Raw genomic sequence first — 22930 nt, 5'->3', positions numbered from 1 at the left:
GGAATAGGGGATCTCAAATTTGAGATTGGTGATTATATGTATTTGAAAATCTCTCATATGAAGGGAGTGAAAAGGTTTGGTAAGAAGGGGAAGCTCAGTCCTCGATATGTCAGTCCTTACCAAATTCTCAGCTATTTTGGAAAAGTATCTTACGAGCTCAAGTTGCCTTCAGAATTAGCTTTAGTGCACCCAGTGCTTCACGTCTCCTTTCTTAAGAAATGCATTGGTGACCCAGCAATTGTAATCCCTATAGAGGGTATAAATATTTGAATAGTCTCTCTTATAAAGAAGTTCCAATCAAAATTCTTGATCACCAAGTTCGCAGACTAGGGAACAAAGAAGTTTCTCTAGTCAAAGTTCATTGGTGGAATCAGTCCATTGAGAGAGCTACTTGGGAAGCAGAAGCAGATATGCAGACCAAGTATCCTCACCTCTTCTCCGCAAACTCAGACTTAACTCAAGGTAACAATTTTCCTTGAATTTACTCAGTTCTATTCTCAGATTACCTTTACAAACTCTGTATTGGTTCCAGTTGTTTAACATTCTCATATCATGCATACCATCATAAAACAACTCAGTCATGTGTCATGTCTTCAGAATTTAGTCATACTTCAGTTATGCATGTTCAGTATAAAAACTCAGCATATCAGTAGTTTCAGTCATGTAATCATGCTTCAGTTGTGCATGTTCAATATGTAGACTCAGTCTATCAATATTCTTAGCTTGGTTAGTATCATTTGAGGATGAATATTCCCAAGGGAAAGATATAGAACGACCCTGCAGAATCCTAGCTTAACTCAGTCCTTTAGAGCATGAAAAGAGGTTCCAAACTTAGAGATTTCAGCTAAGTGTTTATACTTAGAACAATTTTTTAGCCTTCTTATGTTAGCGATCTTATTTTTACAACCCTTATTGGATTGAATCATGATCAGGTGTATCAATAGGTCACTTCGGGTGAGTTTTGAATTTTCTAGATATCGTTTAAGGCATGTTTGGGAGTTCAAAATAGTGGATCAATGCGATCTCGATGTGTTGCATCTCCCATCGCGTCGAATAGGATTTTTCACCAGCTTTCTGTGAAAAATCCAGTGTGCCAACGTGATATCGACGTGTCGTGTTGGTTATCGCATCGACTATCGATGCGGCGTGGCGCCCAGTGCGTCACTTGGAATGGTTTTTGCTTATTTAATTTCGCATCTAGAGGGTTAATTAAGTCATTTTTCCCACTCCTAATCATCCCCTAAACACGAAATTAATCATCCAAAGGAGAAAAATCACTAACTTTCTCTCAAATACTCTAAAGAACAAAATCCTAGGGCATTCAATTTCAAGTTCAAGCTTCAAGATCATGCCATGAATCTTCACAAATTTGATTACCAAGGTATGTTAGGTGTTCATCTAAGAGTTTCCTTCCACCCTTGGAGTTCAAGAACCTCTTTTAAAACTACAAGTTGATTGCTTTAATGAATTTCATGTTGAATTTGATTGTATTCATGTTCATGAGATTATTTGGGTTTTAATCGATGATATACTACAAGTTTCATGAAATTAAATTAGCATGTGTGGTGAATTATATGATTTGCATGTCAAACCCTTGAAATTTCAATTGATTATTGTATCTATGATGTCATGTGTTGACTATCCTCATGTGAAATAATCATGCTCCCCAAGTGTTTGATAGAATGCCTATGTAAATTGAACAGTGAAATCATGATATGTCATTATGTGGTCCCATTTATGTACAAGTTCATGTATCTCAAGTGTTTGATAAAATGCCTAGGTGAATATATTGTTAACAAGTATTTATTGTTATGCTTTTCAAGATCATTTCATGCTTTACTTTCCATGCTTTCGAGTCCTGAGGGTATTCAATATCCAAAAATCTAGGTGTTTACCTAGAGCTACAGTAGTTACAGAACAATCTCAGTAATGTCACGAACAGTAGTACTCAGTCAATTATAGAACTTAGTGAAACTCAGTATCATTCCATTTCAGCTCAGTATCATAAACAATGTATTCAGTCAGTTAACAAAACTCAGTGAACTCAGTCTAGTTTAGTTAGTTAGTACAATCAGTAATAGTTCAGTCAATCCTAGTACAGTCTAGAAATTAGTTCAGTGTCTATTCCATTGGGGAGTAGGAATCAGCACCGAGTAAACCCAAGGATGGGGGCCTACCTGCTAGTAGAGGGTGTGATCCCTAGTAGCAGTCCTTGCATTTTAGAACTACATAGCTAGCGGAGGTTGAGATATCAACCTGCCAGTTGAGGGTTGATAAGGTGTTTTACCTGCCAGTTAAGGGTACCACCATTCTTATTTAGGGAACCTACCAGATGAGGGTGACTCTTCAACTTGTCTTTACTCATGGCACGGTACTGACACCCTTCCAGCTGGAGTTACAGGTTAGACCCCAATCTATTCAAAAAGGGGAATGTCGGTTAGATGATTACCTTCCACAGTTTTAGTTTCAGTTTCAGACTCAGTATAGAACTCAGTTTAGTTCTATAAAATCAGGATTGTCAGACACAATCACCCAGCTCAGTATAGAATTCAGTTTAGTTGTACAGAATTAGGACTGTTAGAAATAGTCATCCAGTTATCAGTAACTCAGTTCTCAGTAATTCAGTTATTAGCGATCTCAGTTACAGTACGTAGATTTACATGCTACATTGCATAATCAGTATTTATAGCAGTTTCAATTATATATGTACTCGCAATCAGTCATACTCATGTTACTCAGTTAGTTATTGTTCATGCATATATACCCTTGCATATTAGCCTACCTCACTTAACATATAAGTATATTCAAAGTACTGATGTAATCTCTTTCTTTTGCGCTATGATGTCTTATATCATAGGTTCAGACACACGGGCTCCTGACTGTACTTAGCAGCCCAGCCTATCAGCAGTACATTTAGCAGTGAGTCCAAAAAAGTTCGAGGCTAAAGTTATCATTTCAATATTTTAGTAGTTCAGTATATTCAATAGTTGGAGTTAGTTGGGGACTTGTCCCATCATCTCCACGTTCAAACAGTTAGAGTCTTTCAGGCTACATTATTTCAGACTGATGTTCCGCGTTTTGTATTTATACAATTCTATAAAATATAAACTATATTTGTTGATACAAATTAAATTATTCAAATACTTCCTCCATTTTAAAAAGAATGACCTATTCACCTTTTTAGTCTGTTTCAAAAAGTTTGACCCCTTTCTTTTTTTGGCAGTACTTTAATTTCAACTTTCCACATGACATGTTTAGGACCACAAGATTAAAGGGTATTTTGATACATTTGACAAAATTTAATTTAAGGCCACAAGATTAAAAGGTATTTTGATACATTTGACACAAATTTAATTTAAAGCCACAAGATTTGAAAGTCTTCTTTATTTTTTTAAACTTTGTGTCAAGTCAAAGTAGGTTATTCTTTTTTAAATGGAGGGAGTAATATATTTACATCAAATGATACATCTATATTTATATATGATAGACTCAAGTAAATACAAATGACAAATACCTGTTAATATATAAATTAAATGGAAATGGGTTACAAATACCCTAGAACTATTTAAAATGGAGTAAAAATACCATTTCGTTAGTTTTTTGGCTCAAAAATATCCCTCCGTTAAATATTTGACTCAAAAATACCCCTCTATTAAATATTTGGCTAAAAAATGCCCCTCTCTCTAATGGAATGCCACCAAATATGCCACATTAAATAAAATTGTCACATAATCAATCCACGTCAAAGTCCACATGAAAAATCACCTTTCTAAATATATCAAAAGATTTTAGCATTAGCCAAATTGACACTATATTTGACATCAATGATGACAATTTAGCTCTTGAAGTTTGAACCATGTTTTGGCTCAATGAAAATGTCATCCATGGCTACCATATTCTCTTCGATTTTCACCAGATATCTGAGCAATAGCGGAATCTTAATGTTCTCAATCGAAGCTAACGGCTAATGAGAAATGTCACAGCTGGAATCGCTTATGAATTACTGTCATGTGAATAGTCATTGCTTTAAATATGCCAATAATGAGGATTATTTTACAAGGAAGAGAGGTCTTAGACTGCCACAGCCTAGGTGGTACTTAGGATCTCCATTAGATTGTTTAGAATGTCCAATGTTGTATGTTATAGATAAATTGGACAACAAAATACATATAAATCTCATTATCATAAGCTAGTAGAATAAGTACGTTGAACTCATTGGGGGCGGGGAGAGGGGGGTATTAAATATTAGTTTAAAAAAAAGTAGGTGAGAATTGGGTTTTATGAGCTCATTTTTAATTGGTAAATAATGCCTGAGAGTAGTGAAAAACTGCTTCAATTAGAAGAATATATTAGTTTTAAGCTAGAGTGTGATCATTAATGACTTCGGTAGTCTTCTGTTTATATTTGATTGCCTGAATGTGTAATCACTTATACTAACCTAAAACATAATAATTTTTGTAATATCCTCAAATCCATTAATCTAATTGGTTCTCTAATGTGTGTGAATTTGTAGAAAGCAGAAATGGTTCCATCGTCGACGTCAACTATAGCATCAATTTGGCTAAAGTTAAAATCTTTGATGTATTTAAAAAGGTAATTTTTCATATGGACGCTGACCGGATTAATTATATGGCAATTTTGTTCCATGTGGCATGCTTGGTGGCATTCCGTTTGAGAAACAGACATTTTTTAGCCAAATATTTAATGGATGGATATTTTTGTAATGACCTGAAAATACCCCCTAGACGTCACACGGTGCCTAAGAATGCAAGTAGTCCCAAGCTAACCCTTTAAGCCTTCTAAACTTGGAAATCATGATAAAAATAAACTTAACATATGAAATCTGAATATAACTGAATTAATATCTTAATTTAAAGTCTTTATCTTGAAAGTCTTTAAAACTGGCACTTTTGAACATAAAACAGAAACAGTCAGACAAGCTTCTACGTCTTACTAGAGAGCCACTGGGACAGGCCCCAGCTGACCCGAATATAAATAAAAAAACAAATAACTGAAACACTTCATCAATATAAAAGTCTAAAAATTGGGTCCTTAGACTATGAGGACTCACCAAAAGTCAGGATGTAGGTGGTGATGCCCTGTAATACCTCGAATTTTCTTTAAGTCGAGTTTTATCCTTTAGGGGAGTAAGGGCTGACTTCCCAAGTAAGAAATATTTTAAATCGTGTAGAATTTACCTAATACCAACTTTTTTTCATGTGGAGAATTGAATAAGTTTTCCGTTGATACCAAATTCGCCCAAATCCGACACTCGGGCGAAGAGTTAGAGCCATTTTAGAGAGACAGTGTACCACCTGGTACTTTAGTGCATCGCAGAGCCATCCAAAATGGCAATTATCAAAATCCAGTAAGCCTCCGCGATTCCACCACATCTCGGTGGCTTTCCAGTTTGCAACCAATGGGGCAACGCAATTTCCACCGCATCGTGCCAAGGCTTAGTTTCCCAATTTTCCAATTTCCTGTAAGCTGGCACAATTATGGCGTGTCACGCCAGCATATAAAATTGGGATTTTTCCAGTTTCGAATTTTAATTCCAAGGGCAAGACAGTCATTTTGCTACCCCTTTATATACTCTTTAACACAAGATTTCTCATTATTTCACCCAAATATACATGTTTTCTCTCAATTTTCTTTAAGAACAACCATTAGTGTTTATAGCTCAAGACCCAAGTCGTTAAGATTCCTCCGTAAATCTTTCGAGAATCATATAACAAGGTATGCAGATGTTGATTCTTGGGTTCCTTCCACCCAAGAAGTTCAAGAATCCTTTTTCTAAATTTAAAGATCTTATATTTATGAGTTTTCATGATTCATGTGAATTAAAATTGAAGTTCATGTTATTATTGAGTTTTAATTCATGAGTTAGACTACCAATTTCAAAAGTTGATTCTAGTATGTGTTGAATTGTATAATGTTCTTGATAAACCCTCTTCAAGTTGCATGATATTGATGTATTCATGATAATTAAGTGGTTTAACCAAAACATGCTCCCCATATGTTTGATAGAACGCTTAAGTAAAGAAAATAGTGCGCTCTTTAGTATGTTAAGCATGAAATCCCCAATTATGCGATAACTTGTGCATGCCAAGCATTTTTTGAAATGCCTTAGTGAATATATTATGATAAGTTGCATGCATTCTTATCCATGTGTATTCCTTATTGAACAACTATGAGGTATTAGTATGTATTCCCTATAAATTTACATGTTATTGACATTCAAGTGATTGATGAGATATCGTATTGATTGTGTTGTGAATGAAAGTCCATTGTCATGATACTCAAGTGTGGCCCTGTCTTATTTATTTATGCTATCAATTCCTGGGGCTATTTATACCCAAAAATTTAGCTACGTGTCTAGATCCGAATCAGTTTCAAGATATATTCAATCATTATATGATCAGTAGAATTCAGCCAGTACAGAACTTAAGAAAAATTCAATAATCTTAGTACTAGTTCAATTCAGTCTCAGTATCAGTCTAATCTAACTCAGTATTCAGTTTCAATTCAATAGTATTCAGTAGTATCCAGTATTCAGTTCAGACTTCAGTGAAACTCAATAAGCTAACAAGAATTCAGTAGCATTTTCTCAAATAACGGAACCAGGTAAATTCAATTAGCTCAGTCAAGGAAGATGACCAGTAACAGATTCAGCTCAGTCTAGGAATCAATTCAGTGTCTATTCAGTTGGGAGTAGAATTCAGCATCGAGCAAGGGCAGGGATGATAGCTACCCGTTATTTTAGGTAGAGTCGTTAATAACAATCCCTGCACTCCAAAACTGCGTAGCCACCGCAGGATAAGGAGTCACCCGTCATATTAGGCTTGACTACCTCCCCAGAGTCACCCGTTATATTAGGCTTGGCTCCGACCAGGTGTAACCCGTTGTGTTATGCATGGCATCCTGGGTTTAGAGAGAAGTGTCTTTACCCATGGCAAGGTATTGACACCCTTCTAACTGGGGTTACAGATTGGACCCCAAAGAAGCTAGAAGGGGCATGTCGGTTAGATGACTACCTCCCACGGTCTCAATTTCAGATTCAGTCTCAGTAATAGAATTCAGATGAGGAGTCACCTGTTATACTATGCTTGACTACCTCTCAGAGATCACCCATTATATAGGCTTGATCTCAGATTCAGACAATCATATTCATTATCAGTAAACTCAGATGTCACCTTTTATATAAGCTTGATCTCAGATTCAGTTTATCAAGTATCAGGCATCATTACTAGTTTTAATGTCGCCCGTTATATAGGCTTAATCTCAGATATAATAAATCAGTAGCAATATCAGCAAGATTAGACATCAGTCTCAATAGACTCAGTTATTCTATCTCTCAGTATTAGTAAACTCAGACATCAGTACTAGTAGACTCAGTCATCAGTAAGTCAGTATTCAGAAACCAGTATTTAAAGTTCGTATTCACTGTTACTGCGGTTTCAATTTTGGTTTGTGCATTCATGCATATGTCCTCATTCAGTACTCTCATGCTATTCAGTTAAGCTATGTTTATACATAAGATCTTGCATTTAGCCTTACCTCATCTAGCATACCATTATATTCAAAGTACTGACACATACCTTTCTCTTGCGCTATGGTGTCTATACCATAGGTTATAAAGTGTATGATCCAGAGTACCCTTAGAAGTCCAGACTCAGTCAGCAGAAGTAGACATAGCAGTGAGTCCTCTTCATTAGAGGATAATCCTTATTTTATTATGGCATTAGACTCAGTTTATTTTTAGTAGACGAAGTTAGTTGGGGACATGTCCCATCAACTCTACAGTTCAGACAAGTTTAGAGGCTTTTTGGATAGATGTATTAGTATTCAGTTTTCAGTATTGATTATTTTTAGATATTTGAACCTTATGGCAAGTTTCCACTAGTTTTCTGTATTTATTTCAGTATATTATGCAGTTCTCAGGTATAGATATCAAAAAATGGTTAGCTTGTAGTCCTTCGGGATCATGAGCACCGTGTAGTGTTCTGGTTCCAAAAAATTGGGGTGTTACATGCTTGTAATCAATCGTGCTGCTGGAATTGAACATTAGATCCTACATTATAATAATATATATCAAATAGGCATATATGTGGGTCAGTATCTCTGAAATGTACTGACTATGTGGGGGTGAATGCATGCATAAAACAATAACTGAATATTCAGCTAAACTTTCAATGATGCATGCTAAGTATAAATGACTAACCTTGAGATTGAATAAAATAAAGACTGCAAAATCATAAACATAAGCAATGAAGCATAAGAATAAACTTTGTGAGCCATAACACTTAGTTTATAAAAGCTTTACTTTTTATTCTTTCTTTTGGGAGGTTTTTCTAATCGACATAGAGTCCAACGTCTTACCCATGATGGGGAGAGTTGTTCTACCCTCACCATCAGAATAGAACCTTAACTTAGTGATCACTATACTTAACCCATATTGGAACTTAACCTACGGTGGCACGTAGTTCTGGGGTATGTGACCTTAGACTCATACCCAATTCAGTGTTAAATACTACTCCCATATTACTTATGTAACGCCCCGAGTCTGTACCTAAGACACTACACGATGCTCCTAATCTCGAAGGAATACAAGCTAACCCATGTCCGGTACCTGCTGCAATAACTGAGTAATAAATACTCTAATTATGCAGAAATATACAGAAACATATGCCATATGGTTCAAATCTATAAATAAATCTGAATACGGTATCAAAATTCCAAAACTGAATATAAGTACTGAGCAAACTGTCTGAAAATACTCTAGTCTGACAAAGTCTCTAACTGTCTGAACTGTGGAATTGATGGTACAAGCCGCCAACTAACTCCATCTACTAAAATAAAACTGAATTACTATAAATAATAAGCATGTCCTCGAACTATGAGGACTCACCACTACTCTAAAAGCTGAGAATCTGAACTGCTAAGGGTGCTCTGGAGCCAGTGCATCTAGACCTATGATATAAGACATCATAGCGTAAAGAAAAAGCATGCGTTAGTACTCTGAATATACTAGTATATTCAATGAGGTAGGCTGAAATGTATGGGTTCATGTGCGTAATCAATAATAACTGAATAACATGAGTATGACTGAGTAAGAGTACATGCATGAACACATAGACTGTAACTGATGTTGTGCTAATACTGAGTACTAAATCGAAATACTGATAACCGATATTTGGGTTTATGAATACTGCATTACTGATTATTTAAAAGAGTGTATCTGAAAGTTCTGAGTACTGTGGAACCATAATGAGTTCCATACTGAGCTGAGTGGCCATGTCTGATATTCCTGAATCTGTAGAACTGAACTGAGTTTTATACTGAGACTGAGACTGGAACTGAGACTGTGGGAGGTAATTATCTAATCGACATTCTTCTTCTTTAGTTAATTTGGGTTCCAACCTGTAACCCTAATTGGAAGGGTATCAATACCGTGCCACGGGTAAGGATAAGCTGTGAGTTAACCCTCTCTAATAGGAAGCTATTTCGTCAAACCTCACTGACAGGATAACTCAAATAAGAAGTATCAACCCTCATAATGTCTAGTAGTAAGATACCTCAACTGAAGCTAGCTATGTAGTTTGGTAATGTAGGGATTGCTGCTAAGGGTTGAACCCTTTACTGACTGGAATGCCCCTCATCCCTGGGTAAACTCGGTGCTAAATACTACTCCCAACTGAATAGACACTGAACTAATTTCTAGTCTATACTAGACTGGACTAAATAGTGACTAAGCATACTGTTTAGCTGAATTGAACAGAGTTCACTGAGTTCCATTGACTGATGGAATACTATTGAATTATGTTAGCTGACTGAGTTTACGAAGGTTTGAACTAGATACTAAATTAGACTGGACTAATATGGATTCTACTAAATTTTCCTGAGTTATATAACTGATTAAGAGTACTACTGATCATGTCGTGACTGATACTATTCTATGACTGACCATGGCTCTAGGTAATCAGCTAAATTGTTGGGTACAAGTACCCCCAGGACTCGATAGCATAAATTAAGAGACATGGGTTAACATGAAATATGTAAACTATGAACTTGATCATCATTCATACATTGGGGCATTTTAACAAACACTTGCATGATATAACTTGCAAATAAGCTAACTTGACATGATTTCATTCTCTTAATAGTTCATATGGACACTTTATCAAGAACTTGGTGAGCATAGAATATGCACATAGTATTGAACAACAAGTGAGCATCATAATTCATCTCTAATTTCATGAGTCAAGGGTTTTCATGGATTCACATGAATCTACACATATAATGATCAATTTCACATGATATATACATACATATATATATATATAACTTAATCCAAATAGCAATCATGGATACTCTTTAATTCCAACCGTGGAAATCATAAAATCAATTACTTGAAGTTTAAAAGAGATTCTTGGATGAACACTTCACATACCTGTGTTGAAAATTTCTGAAAGTTATATATATCTATATATATATATATATCTATATCTATATATATATATATATATATATATATATATAAAAAATCATGAATTAGGAACTTAATCCAAATAGCAATCATAGATACTCTTTAATTCCAACCGTGGAAATCATAAAATCAATTACTTGAATTTTAAAAGAGATTGTTGGACGAACACTTCACATACCTGTGTTGAAAATTTCTGAAAGTTTATGGTTGAATCTTGAGTTCTTGATTTGAAATTTAAGCACCTAGGGTTTTGTTCTTAAGCTAATTGGAGAATGAATGGCTATATTTTCTCTATAGGAAGTTTAATTTTGTGTTTTGGGGGTTGAGGGTCAAAGGAAAAAGACCTAAATACCCCCAATAATGTGGTCTTTTAAATAATTGAAAATTGGGTTACCGATGCGCAGTTCGACACAGTGCGTCGATGGCATTGATGCGATAGCCAACGCGTCGCGCCATGTTCACATTGATTCTCTAGAATTAGACGCTGGTAGCTGGGGAAAATATTAATCAATGCGATAGTCAATACGGCGTGCCAAGATCGCGTTGATCCAATGTTTTAAGGTTCTAAATGGGCTTTAAACGAAGTCTGAAAAATCCAAAACTTGTTCGAAAACACCAACGGACATTCCTGATCATAAATCAACCTAAACATTAATATTTAATGAACGTAAAGGTAACAAAATAAGATTACCAACCTTTGTAGGTTATAATGACACTAAGTCTGAGTACTTAGCTAAAATATTCTAAGTCTGGGACCCCTTGACAAGCCTAAAGGACTGAATTAAGCTTAGGATTTTGCGGGGTCTTACATTATCTCCCCCTTGGGAATATTCATCCTCAAATGAGACTACTGTGATGGAGAATACTGAGAGGCTGACTTACTTACTAGACATGAACATCTAGATATGACTATATGACTGATATTACTGGTATTCTAAATTATCATACTGAACATGCATATTTGCTGCATGGATATAGTTGAACATGATTCATCAATGCTTGACTGGGATTACTTATAAACTGAATCTATATACTGAACATGCAATGAGAACTGATACCATATTTGTAACTGAAATCCGAACATAAAACTAATTAAGCTTAAGGAAACTATTACCTTGAGCTAAGTCTGGATTAGCGGAGAATAGATAAGGATACTTGGTTCGCATGTCTGCTTCTGCTTCCCAAGTAGCTCCCTCAACGGACTGATTTCACCAAAGAACTTTAACTAGAGAAACTTCTTTGTTCCTCAGTCTGCAAATCTGATAGTCAAGGATTTTGACTGGGATTTCTTCATAAGAGAGGTTGTTCTGAATATCTATGCCCTCAATAGGGACTATGACTATTGGGTCACCTATGCATTTCTTTAGCAAAGAGACATGGAACACTGGATGAACTGGAGATAAATCTAAAGGTAACTCAAACTCGTAAGCTACCTTCCTAAAATGACTGAGGATTCGGTAAGGACCGATATATCGGGGACTGAGTTTCCTATTCTTGCCAAAATGCTTCACTTCTTTTATAGGAGAGATCTTCAAGTACACATAGTCACCAATCTTGAACTCGAGATCCTTTTTGCATATATCTGTATACGATTTTTGTTGTCTCTGAGCTGTCTTAAGCCTTTCCCTGATCAACTGGACCTTCTCTAAGGTACCAAACACCAAGTCAGGTCCTACTAATATATCCTCACCCACTTCAAACCAACCAATGGGAGATCTACACCTCCTCTCATAAAGCACCTCAAATGGATCTATCTGAATACTGGAGTGATAGTTGTTGTTATATGCAAACTCAATCAAAGGCAAGTGGTCATCCCAACTACCTTTAAAGTCTATCGCACATGCTCGTAACATATCTTTCGAGGTCTGAGTGGTCCTTTCTACTTGACCATCTTTCTGAGGATGAAAGGCTATACTAAGATAAACTCGGGTACCAAGACCCTTTTGGAATGCTTTCCAAAAATAAGAGGGGAACTGGGCACCTCTATCTGAGATAATGGCAACAGAACACCGTGCAATCTAACCAACTCCCTGACATAGATTTTGGCATAATCCTCGACTGAAAAAGAGGTATGAACTAGAAGGAAATGAGCTGATTTGGTCATCTTATCTACAAGACACAAACTGAATCATGCTAACGACGAGTACGAGGAAAGCCCATCATGAAGTCCATGTTCACTTCTTCCTATTTCCAAGTGGGAATACTGAACTCCTGCATGGACCCACTAGGCTGCTGATGCTCAATCTTAACCTGCTGATATGTTGAACACTTAGCCACAAACTATGCAATGTCTCTTTTCATCCCACTCTACCAATAGATCTCCCGCAAATTACGGTACATCTTCGTGGCCCCTGGATGAATAGAGTAACGCATACCATGTACTTCTGCAAGAATTTTCTGCGTCAAGCCATCTAGAGCTGGCACATACAGATGACCCTGACAATGCAAAACACCATCTCCCCTTTGGGAGAAAACCTCTACCTTCTAATTTCTGACTGATTCCTTCAACTGGACTAGACTAGGATCCTTATGCTATTTTTCTTTACTTCAAAAACTAGGGATAATTCAGAGCTACTCTGCACCCATACACTACCTTCTGCTGAATCAACTAAAAGAACACTTATTCGGGGCTAGTTGATGAACTTCCTGGGCTAATCTCTTCTTACTATTCTCAACATGGGAAACACTACCCATAGATATTCTACTGAGAGTGTCAGACACTATATTGGCCTTGCCCGAATGATACAAAACACTTATGTCATAGTCTTTCAATAATTCCAACCACCTTCTCTGATGGAGGTTGAGGTCTTTCTTAGAGAACACATACTACAGGCTCTTATGATCAGTGAACACATCAATGTGCACACCATACAAGTAATGCCTCCAAATATTTAAGGCAAAAACTACTACTGCTAACTCAAGATCATGAGTAGGATAGTTCTTCTCATGGGGCTTAAACTGTCTTGAGGAAGAGGCTATGACCTTACCTCTCTACATCAGAACACAACCTAATCCAACTCTGGAAGCATCACAGTACATAATAAAATTATCTAAACTATCTGGCAAAACTAGAGTTGTAGTGAGTCGAGTCTTTAACTCCTGAAAACTCTTCTCACAAGAATCTGACCACTGGAACTTGACTTTTCTCTGAGTCAATCTGGACATAAGGGATGTAATAGATGAAAATCCCTTAATAAACCATTGGTAATATCCAGCTAAACCCAAGAAACTCCTGATATTTAATGGAAAGATGGGCCTAGGCTATTTTCTCACTGCTTCGGTCTTTTAGGGATCAAATCCAGTGCCATCACCAGAAATTATATGGCCAAGGAATACTACTGACCTCAGCCAAAATTTGCACTTACTGGATTTGGCAAATAACTGATGGTTTTTGAGAGTTTGCAATACTGTTTTGAGATGGTTTGCATAATCTTGTTCACTATGGGAGTAAACAAGAATGTCATCTAAGAAGACTATGACGAACATGTCCAAGTACTGCTTGAACACACGGTTCATCAAGTCCATGAAAGTTGCAGGGGCATTTGTAAGCTAAAGGACATGACTAAAAATTCAAAGTGACCATACCAAGTTTGGAAAGCTATTTTTTGGATATCACTTTCCCTAATTCTGAGTTGATGATAGCCTGATCTATGGTCTATCTTAGAGAAATAACTGGCACCCTGAAGTTGGTCAAATAATTCATCTATTCTGGGGAGTGGATACTTGTTCTTGACCATAACTTTGTTTAACTAACGGTAATCTATGCGCATTCTAAGAGAACCATCTTTCTTATGCATGAATAATACTGGTGTGCCCCACAGGGACACACACTAGGTCTGATGAATCCCTTATAAGAGATCCTTTAACTACTTCTTTAATTCTCTAAGTTCAGTTGGAGCCATTTTATATGGAGGGATAGAGATGGGCTGAGTATCTGATAGAAGATCAATTCTAAAATCAATTTCCCTTTCGGGAGGAACTCCGAAAAGATCTTCGGGAAACACATCTAGGAATTCACATACTACTGATACTGATTCAAGAGTAGGGATTTCTGAACTAAAGTCTTGGACTCGAATGAGATGGTAGACATATCCCTTAGATATCATCTTTCTAGCCCAAAGGTAAGAAATAAGTTGACCCCTAAGTGCTGAAGTACTACCCTTCTACTCTAGGATGGGTTCATTCAGAAACTAAAATTGGACAACTTTGTTTCTGCAGTTTACTGAGACATAATAGGAATGAAGCTAATCCATATCGAGAATGACATCGAAATCAGTCATCTCTAATTTGACTCAATCTGCTGAAGTGACTTTCTGAGATATCATAATTGGATAGTTCCTGTATACCCGCTGGGCTATGATAGATTTACCCACTGGGGTAGAAACTAAGAAGGTCTCTACTAGAATTTCAGGACTAATTCTGAAATCAACAGCTATATATGGAGTAACAAAAGACAAAGAAGTTCCTGGATCTAGCAAAGTATAAATATGTAAATGGAAAACTTGTAACGTGCCAGTGACCATATCAGGAGAACTTTCCTGATCCTATCAGTACTGAAGAGCATAGATTATATTTGGGCACTGCCCACTGGTGGCACTAGAAGAGGCACCCTGCTGATTCAGGCAAGCGAAATGAGCTGGGAGATAGTTATGCTGACTCTACGAACCCACCTGAGGACACTGTCTGACTCTGTGTCCTAGCTTTCCACATCCAAAACACATATCGCTACCAGCTCTGTAGACACCCTGGTGGTTTCTACCGCACTTCTGGAAAAAGGGATTGGTTTGGGTACTGTTAACACTGCCCTGGGGTTTAGGGCCTGTGCCCTATCTCAGTTGCCATCTCTAAATTTTGGTACTGGAGCACTGGCTGAGAAAGGACTTGAACTGAGGATTTCGGGTGGAACTGAGAATGATTCCCACCCTCTGACTTAGGCTGAGTGAAATTAAAACTACCTGTTCTCGCCCTCTTATTCTCCCTCTGTTTCTCTTTATTCTTGTCCTTCTCTGTCTATTGAGCATGGACAATGATCCTGGCTATGTCCATCTCGTCAATAAGTATTGCGGTCCTACACTCCTTGACCATACTGCTAGACACTCCTGACACGAACTTACTCATCTTCGCTCTGCTATCTACTATAATATGCAGGGCATATCTGGCTAACTGAGTAAACTTGAAAGAATAGTTTTGCATTATCATATTGCCCTGCTTTAGTTTTATAAACTCTAAAACCTTTGCTTCCCTCAACTCTAGAGGGAAGAACCTATCCAGAAAAGCAACTGCAAACTCCTCCCATTCTATGGACCCTGCATCTGCGGCCCTCTCTGCCTTCTACTATTTGAACAATGAGTAAGCCACATCTTTTAAATAATATGCATCCAACTCAAATCTCTCAATAGCAGTCAGCCCTATGATATTGGTAACCTACACCTGATCAAGAAATTCCTGAGGGTCCTCATCTGACTTAGACCCGGTAAATAATGAACGGTTCATTCGGGTGAAGTCTTGAATACTAGAAGCATCAGTATTGGCCATTAGGTTGATTGGAACCATAGTTGGACGTTCATTCTGGGCTGCCACAGAATGAGCTAGGGTGATGAAGGTTGCTCTGAACTTTGCGTGGGAGACATGCTGGGCCAAAGGATCTAGACGGATGGGTTGAGGGGCTGATTGATCTCCTATTACTCTTTCCTAAGTCCTCTTTGGAGGCATATTCTATATATGAAAGAGAAACTAAGATTAGAAAGAGAGTGTAACTGGAGCTCATGCTTACACGCACGACGTGAATTCTGAAAGACAGGAAACTTTTCCTAAAACATCTCGTACCCTCTTGTCCATAAGTGTGGCGTGCGACACACCCATGAACAAGACTCTACTAAATATGGCTTTCAAAATTCCTAGGACTCTATTGAACCTTAGGCTCTGATACCCAGTTTATTACGCCTCGAATCAGTACCCCAGACACTACACGGTGCTCCTAATCCTAAAGGACCACAAGCTAACCCATGTCTGGTACCTGCAGTAATAACTGAGTAATAAATATTGTAATTATGTAGAAATAGGTAGAAACATATGCCATAAGGTTCAAATCTATAAACAAATCTAAATATGGTATCAAAATACCAAAACTGAATATAAGTACTGAAAAACTGAACAAACTATCTGAAAATACTTTAGTCTAAAAAAGCCTCTAACTGTCTGAACTGTGGAATTGATGGTACAAGCCCCCAACTAACTCCATCTACCAAAATAAAAATGAAGTACTGTAAATAATAAGCATGTCCTCGAACTATGAGGACTCACCACTACTCTGAAAGCTGAAAATCTGAACTGCTAAGGGTGCTCTAGGGCCCGTGCGTCTGGACCTATGATATAAGAAATCATAGCACAAAGAAAAAACATGTGTTAGTACTTTAAATGTACTAGTATGCTCAGTGAGGTAGGCTGAAATGTATGGGTTCAGGTGCATGAACAATAATAACTGAATAACATGAGTGACTGAGTAAGAGTACATGCATAAACACATAGATTGTAACTGAGATTGTGTTAATACTGAGTACTAAATCGTAATACTGATAACTGATATCTGGGTTTACGAATACTGTATTACTAATTATTTGAATGACTATCTGATAGTTCTGAATACTGTGGAACTATACTGAGTACCACACTGAGCTGAGTGACAATGTTTGATAGTTCTGAATCTATAGAACTTAACTAAGTTCTATACTGAGACTGTGGGAGGTAATCATCTAACCGACATCCCCCTTTTCTAGTTGATTTGGGGTCTAAACTGTAACCCCAGTTGGAAGGGTTCAATACCGTGCCACAGGTAAGGACAAGATGTGAGTTAACTCTCTCTGACTGGAAGCTCTTTTATCAACCCTCGCTGATAAATATAACTCAGATGATAAGTATCAACCCTCATAATGTCTGGTAGAAAGATACCTCAACCTATGCTGGCTATGTAGTTCTGTAACAAAGGGATTACTGCTAAGGATCAAACCCTCTGCTAATAGGAATGCCCCCCATCCCTGGGTTAACACGGTGCTGAATCCTACTCCCCACTGAATAGACAGTAAACTGATTTCTAGTCTGTACTAGGCTGGACTAAATAATTACTGAGCTTACTATTTAGCTGAACTGAACTGAGTTCCATTAACTGACCGAATACTACTGAATTCTGTTAGCTGATTGAGTTTATGAGGTCTGAACTAGATACTGAATTAGACTGGACTAATATGGATTCTACTAAATTTTTTTGAGTTCTGTAACTGACTGAGAGTACTACTGATCGTGTCATGACTGAGACTGTTCTATGACTGACCATGGCTCTAGGTAATCAGCTAAATTGTTGGGTACAAGTACCCCCAAGACTCGATAGCATAAATTAAGAGACATGGCATAACATGAAACATGTAAACTATGAACTTGATCATCATTCATACATTGGGGTATTTTAACAAACACTAGCATGATATAACTTGCAAATAAGCTAACTTGATATGATTTCATTCTCTTAATAGTTCACATGGACACTTTATCCAACACTTGGTGAGCATAGAATATGCACATAGTATTGAACAACAAGTGAGCATCATAATTCATCTCTAATTCGAGTCAAGGGTTTGTTATGGATTCACATGAATCTACACATACAATGATCAATTTCACATGATATATATATAATCACGAATTAGGAACTTAATCCAAATAGTAATCATGGATACACTTTAATTCCAACCGTGGAAATCATAAAATCAATTACTTGAAGTTTAAAAGAGATTCTTGGATGAACACTTCACATACCTGTGTTGAAAATTTTCTGAAATTTTATGGTTGAATCTTGAGTTCTTGATTTGAAATTTAAGCACCTAGGGTGTTGTTCTTGAGCTAATTGGAGAATGAATGACTATATTTGCTCCATAGGGAGTTTAATTTAGTGTTTTGGCGGATGAGGGTCAAGGTAAAATAGACCTAAATACCCCCAAGAACGCGTTCTTTTAAATGACTGAAAATTGGGTTACCAACCGCAGGCCAATGCGGAGCGTCGATGGCATTGATACGATAGCCAATGTGTCATGCCATGTTCGCATCGATTCATTAGAATTGGATGCTGGTAGCTGGTAAAATATTAATCAACATGATAGTCGACGTGGCGCACCAATATTGTGTTGATCCACTATTTTAAGTTTCTAAAGGGGCTTCAAACGAAGTCTGAAAAATCCAAAACTTGTCCGAAAACTCCTACGGATATTCCTGATCATGAATCAACCTAAACATCAATATTTAATGAATGTAAAGGTCTTGAAATAATATTTCCAACCTTCGTAGGTTAAAATGACACTAAGTTTGAGTACTTAGCGAAAATATTCTAAGTCTGGGACCTCTTGACAAGCCTAAAGGACAGAATGAAGCTTAGGATTTTGCGGGGTCTTACAACTTATATGCTTATACTTTAGGAAATTCACCTTAAAATATCATAAGCTTTTATAGAATGAAAACTTGTTATGCATTTCGTTCTTTAAATCATAATCATGATGAATAAATGTGAATTCTATATCTTATCTTAAGATCAAAAGATCAATCTTTGCTTTAAATCATGATATAAAACTTGTCAATTGAGCTTAAGATCATAATCTTCTTGTAAACTCAATACTTTAACTTACGGCTTAAAATTCATGCTTTAAATTCATGAAAATTCATAACAAAACTTCATGCTCAATGATCACATTAACATTTTTCAACAATATCGAATCAAGATGATGAAATCGAAATAACAATATGAATCTTACAAGTAAAACATGAATATAAACAATCCTTGATGTACTTAAAGTTTTCAATATCATGGTGATAACAGACTTCAAGAATATAGAAATTTGGATATGAACCCTGATTCAAAATAAGTAAATTAAATCTTAAAACCATAAACTTTGGGCACAATGGTGATAAGGTACCCTTGTTCATAACCCCACATAGCTTAAAGTTCTTCGCTTAGTGAATAAACATGACCTTTGAGACTTGGGAGATAATGTTGAGAAGAAACCCTAATCTTGGTGCTTTCTTGAAGGTTCTTGAACTTGTAGATCTTGAATTCTTGATTACTTGGGGAAAAAGGAATTGAATTTGTTCTTAGAGAAGGAGGAGAATTTTCTTGAGAGTGATTTTGAGAAGAACCACAAACAATGCCCTAAAAGATGCCCCAAGTCGTGTTATGGACAACCCTCAATCATTTAAATAAAGAGCTAGACGTAATATCCTCACCACAACGTGGTCTTATCGCGGTTGAAAAAATCCCTCACCACGACACGGTCAGTATGAAGTTGGACTAATGCCGCGATGCAGGCGTATCACGGTGACCCACTGGTTTTGTGACCCAAACATGCCCCAAACCTTGTATGAAAAATCCAAAACTTCTTTGAGGCATGCTTTTTACATTCCTGAACATGAATTAACTCAAAAATCAACGTATCAGGGTCGGGAAGAGCATGATAAAAATCTTCAAAGTTTAGGAGTCTTGAAAATGACTAAGTCCCCAAAACTTACTAAAAATTTCAAGCCTTAAGCCCTTTATGCATGCAACTAGGAGATGAATCGAGCTAATAATATTATGGGGTATTACAATATCTCCCCCTTTGGAATATTCGTCCTCGAATGAGGCTGGTTAGACTGAGAGCAGTGTCTCAAGGAACTTGAGATCATATACTGAACATGAATGACTTTGAACCTAATTACACAACTGAGTCTTAAACATGATACTTAAACTGAACTGGTTTCACGAATGCATGCAATGACATGAGAATGGTTACATAGTTGGAACAGAGAACAAAAAAATCAATCTAAAGAAAAATCATTACCTCAAGTTCAATCTGAGTTTGCGGAGAAAAAATGTGGGTACTTGGCTCGCATATCTACTTCTGATTTCCAAGTAGCTCCCTCAACAGACTGATTTTTTCATAGAACTTTCACCAATGGAACCTTTTTGTTCCTCAACCTATGAGTTTGAGGGTCAAGGATCTCAACTAGGATTTATTTGTAGGAGAGAATATCTTCCACCTCCACACTCTCTAAGGGCACGACTGAAGCTGGTTCACCAATATATTTCTTTAATAATGAGATATGAAACATTGGATGCATTGATGCCAAATCTATAGGCAACTCTAACTCATAAGCTACCTTCCCAAAACGGCTCAAAATTCTATAAGGGCCAACATAGTGGGGACTGAGCTTTCTCTTCTTGACAAATCTCTTCACTCCTTTCATAGGTGAAATTTTCAAATAGACCAAGTCACTAACATCAAACTCAAGATCTCTTCTTCTCACATTCGCATAAGATTTCTGACGACTTTGGGTTGTCCTCAGCCTCTCTCGAATTAACTAAACTTTCTTTATAGCCTTAAACACCAAATCTGGCCATATCAAAGTAGTCTCACCTACCTCGAAGAAATCAAAAGGAAATCTATATCTGTTCCCATAGAGAGCCTAAAATAGAGCTATCTGAATGCTGGAGTGATAACATTGTTATAGGCAAACTCAATAAAAGGTAAATAGTCATCCCAACTTCTCTTAAAGTCAACAACACACGCCCTCAACATGTCCTCTAAAGTCTGCATGGTCCTCTCTGCTTGGCCATCCATCTGAGGATGAAAGGTCGTACAAAGGTGAACTTGGGTACCAAGACCCTTCTGGAAAGCCCTCCAAAAGTGAGAGGTAAACTGAGTACCTCTATCTGAAATGATAGAAAACGTAACCCCATGCAATTTAACCAACTCCTTAAGATAAAGCTTGGGATAATCTTCAGCTGAGTACGATGCCTTTGGTGGGGATTCTAAACTCTTGAAGTGTACCACTAGGCCTTTGGTGCTCAACCTTTACCTGTTGATAATTTGCACAGTTAGCCATAAACTAGAAATATCTTTCTTCATGCCACTCCACCAATAGATTTCTCGTAAGTCACTGTATATCTTAGTAGCTCCTGTGTGAATAGAATACCGCGCACCATGTGCTTCTGCTAATATTTGTTATCTCAAACCATCAACACACAGAACACATAGCCTGCCTTGACAACAAAGCACACCATCTCCCCCTTGGGAGAAAACCTCTACTTTCTGATCTCTAACTGTCTCCTTCAACTTAACCAAACTAGGATTCCTATCTTGTTTTTCTTTCACTTCGGCAACCAATAAAAATTTTGGACCATCCTGAACCCATATACTACCTTCAGCTGAATCAACCAACCGAACACCTAATCTAGCAAACTGATGAACCTCACAAACTAAATCCTTCTTATTATCTTCAACATAGGCATCACTACCCATAAACAATCTGATAAGGGTATCTGCCACTACATTGGCCTTGCCTGGATGATACAACACACTCATATCGTAATCTTTCAATAACTCAAGTCATCTCCTCTAATGAAGATTTAGGTCTTTCTATGTGAATACATACTGTAAACTCTTATGATCTGTGAACACATCAACATGAACCCCATAAAGATAATACCTCCAAATTTTCAAGGCAAAGACAACAGATGCCAACTCAAGATCATGGGGTGAATAATTCTTTTCATGGGGTTTAGCTGTTTAGAGGCATAGGCTATGACCTTACCTCTCTGTAACAAAATACAAACCTGACCAAATCTAGAAGTATCACAATATACTATGAACCCATTGGGGCCATCTAGAAAAGTCAAGACTAGAGCGGAAGTGATTCGAGTCTTTAACTCTTAAAAACTCGTCTCGCAGGACTTTGACCATAGAATTTTAACCTTTTCTGGTTTATCCTAGACATGGGGGTAGAAATAAAAGAGAACCTTTCAACAAACCGTTGGTAATAGCCAGGCAAACCCAATAAACTCCTGATATCAGATAGAGAGATGGGTCTAGGCCAGTTTTTCACTGCCTCGGTCTTTTGAGGATCAACTCAAATTCCATCACCAGAAATAATGTGCCCAACGAAATCTATTAATCTCAACCAAAATTCGCACTTACTAAACTTAGAAAATAACTGATGATCTTTAAGGGTTTGCAACACAACCCTCAGGTGGTCTGCATGATCATTCTCACTATAAGAATAGACAGCGATGTCATCAATGAAGACTATGACAAACATGTCCAAGAATGTCTTGAACACCCTGTTCATCAAGTCTATGAAAGCTGCAGGGGCATTTGTTAGTCCAAAAGACATAACTAAAAATTTGTAGTGACCATACTGACTTCTGAAGGCTGTCTTCAGAATGTCACATTCTCTGACTCTAAGCTGATGATAGCTAGATCTGAGATCTATCTTAGAGAAATAACTTGCACCTTGAAGTTAGTTGAATAAGTCATCAATCCTAGGAAGAGGATATTTGTTCTTGATTATGACTTTGTTCAACTGGCGGTATTCGATGCATATTCGGAGAGAACAATCTTTCTTGCACACGAAAAGGATTGGAGCACC

The sequence above is a fragment of the Capsicum annuum genome, chromosome 5 (assembly GCF_002878395.1).
Source record: "Capsicum annuum cultivar UCD-10X-F1 chromosome 5, UCD10Xv1.1, whole genome shotgun sequence".
NCBI classification, from domain to species: domain Eukaryota; kingdom Viridiplantae; phylum Streptophyta; class Magnoliopsida; order Solanales; family Solanaceae; genus Capsicum; species Capsicum annuum.
Note: the sequence above shows the minus strand (reverse complement) of the source record.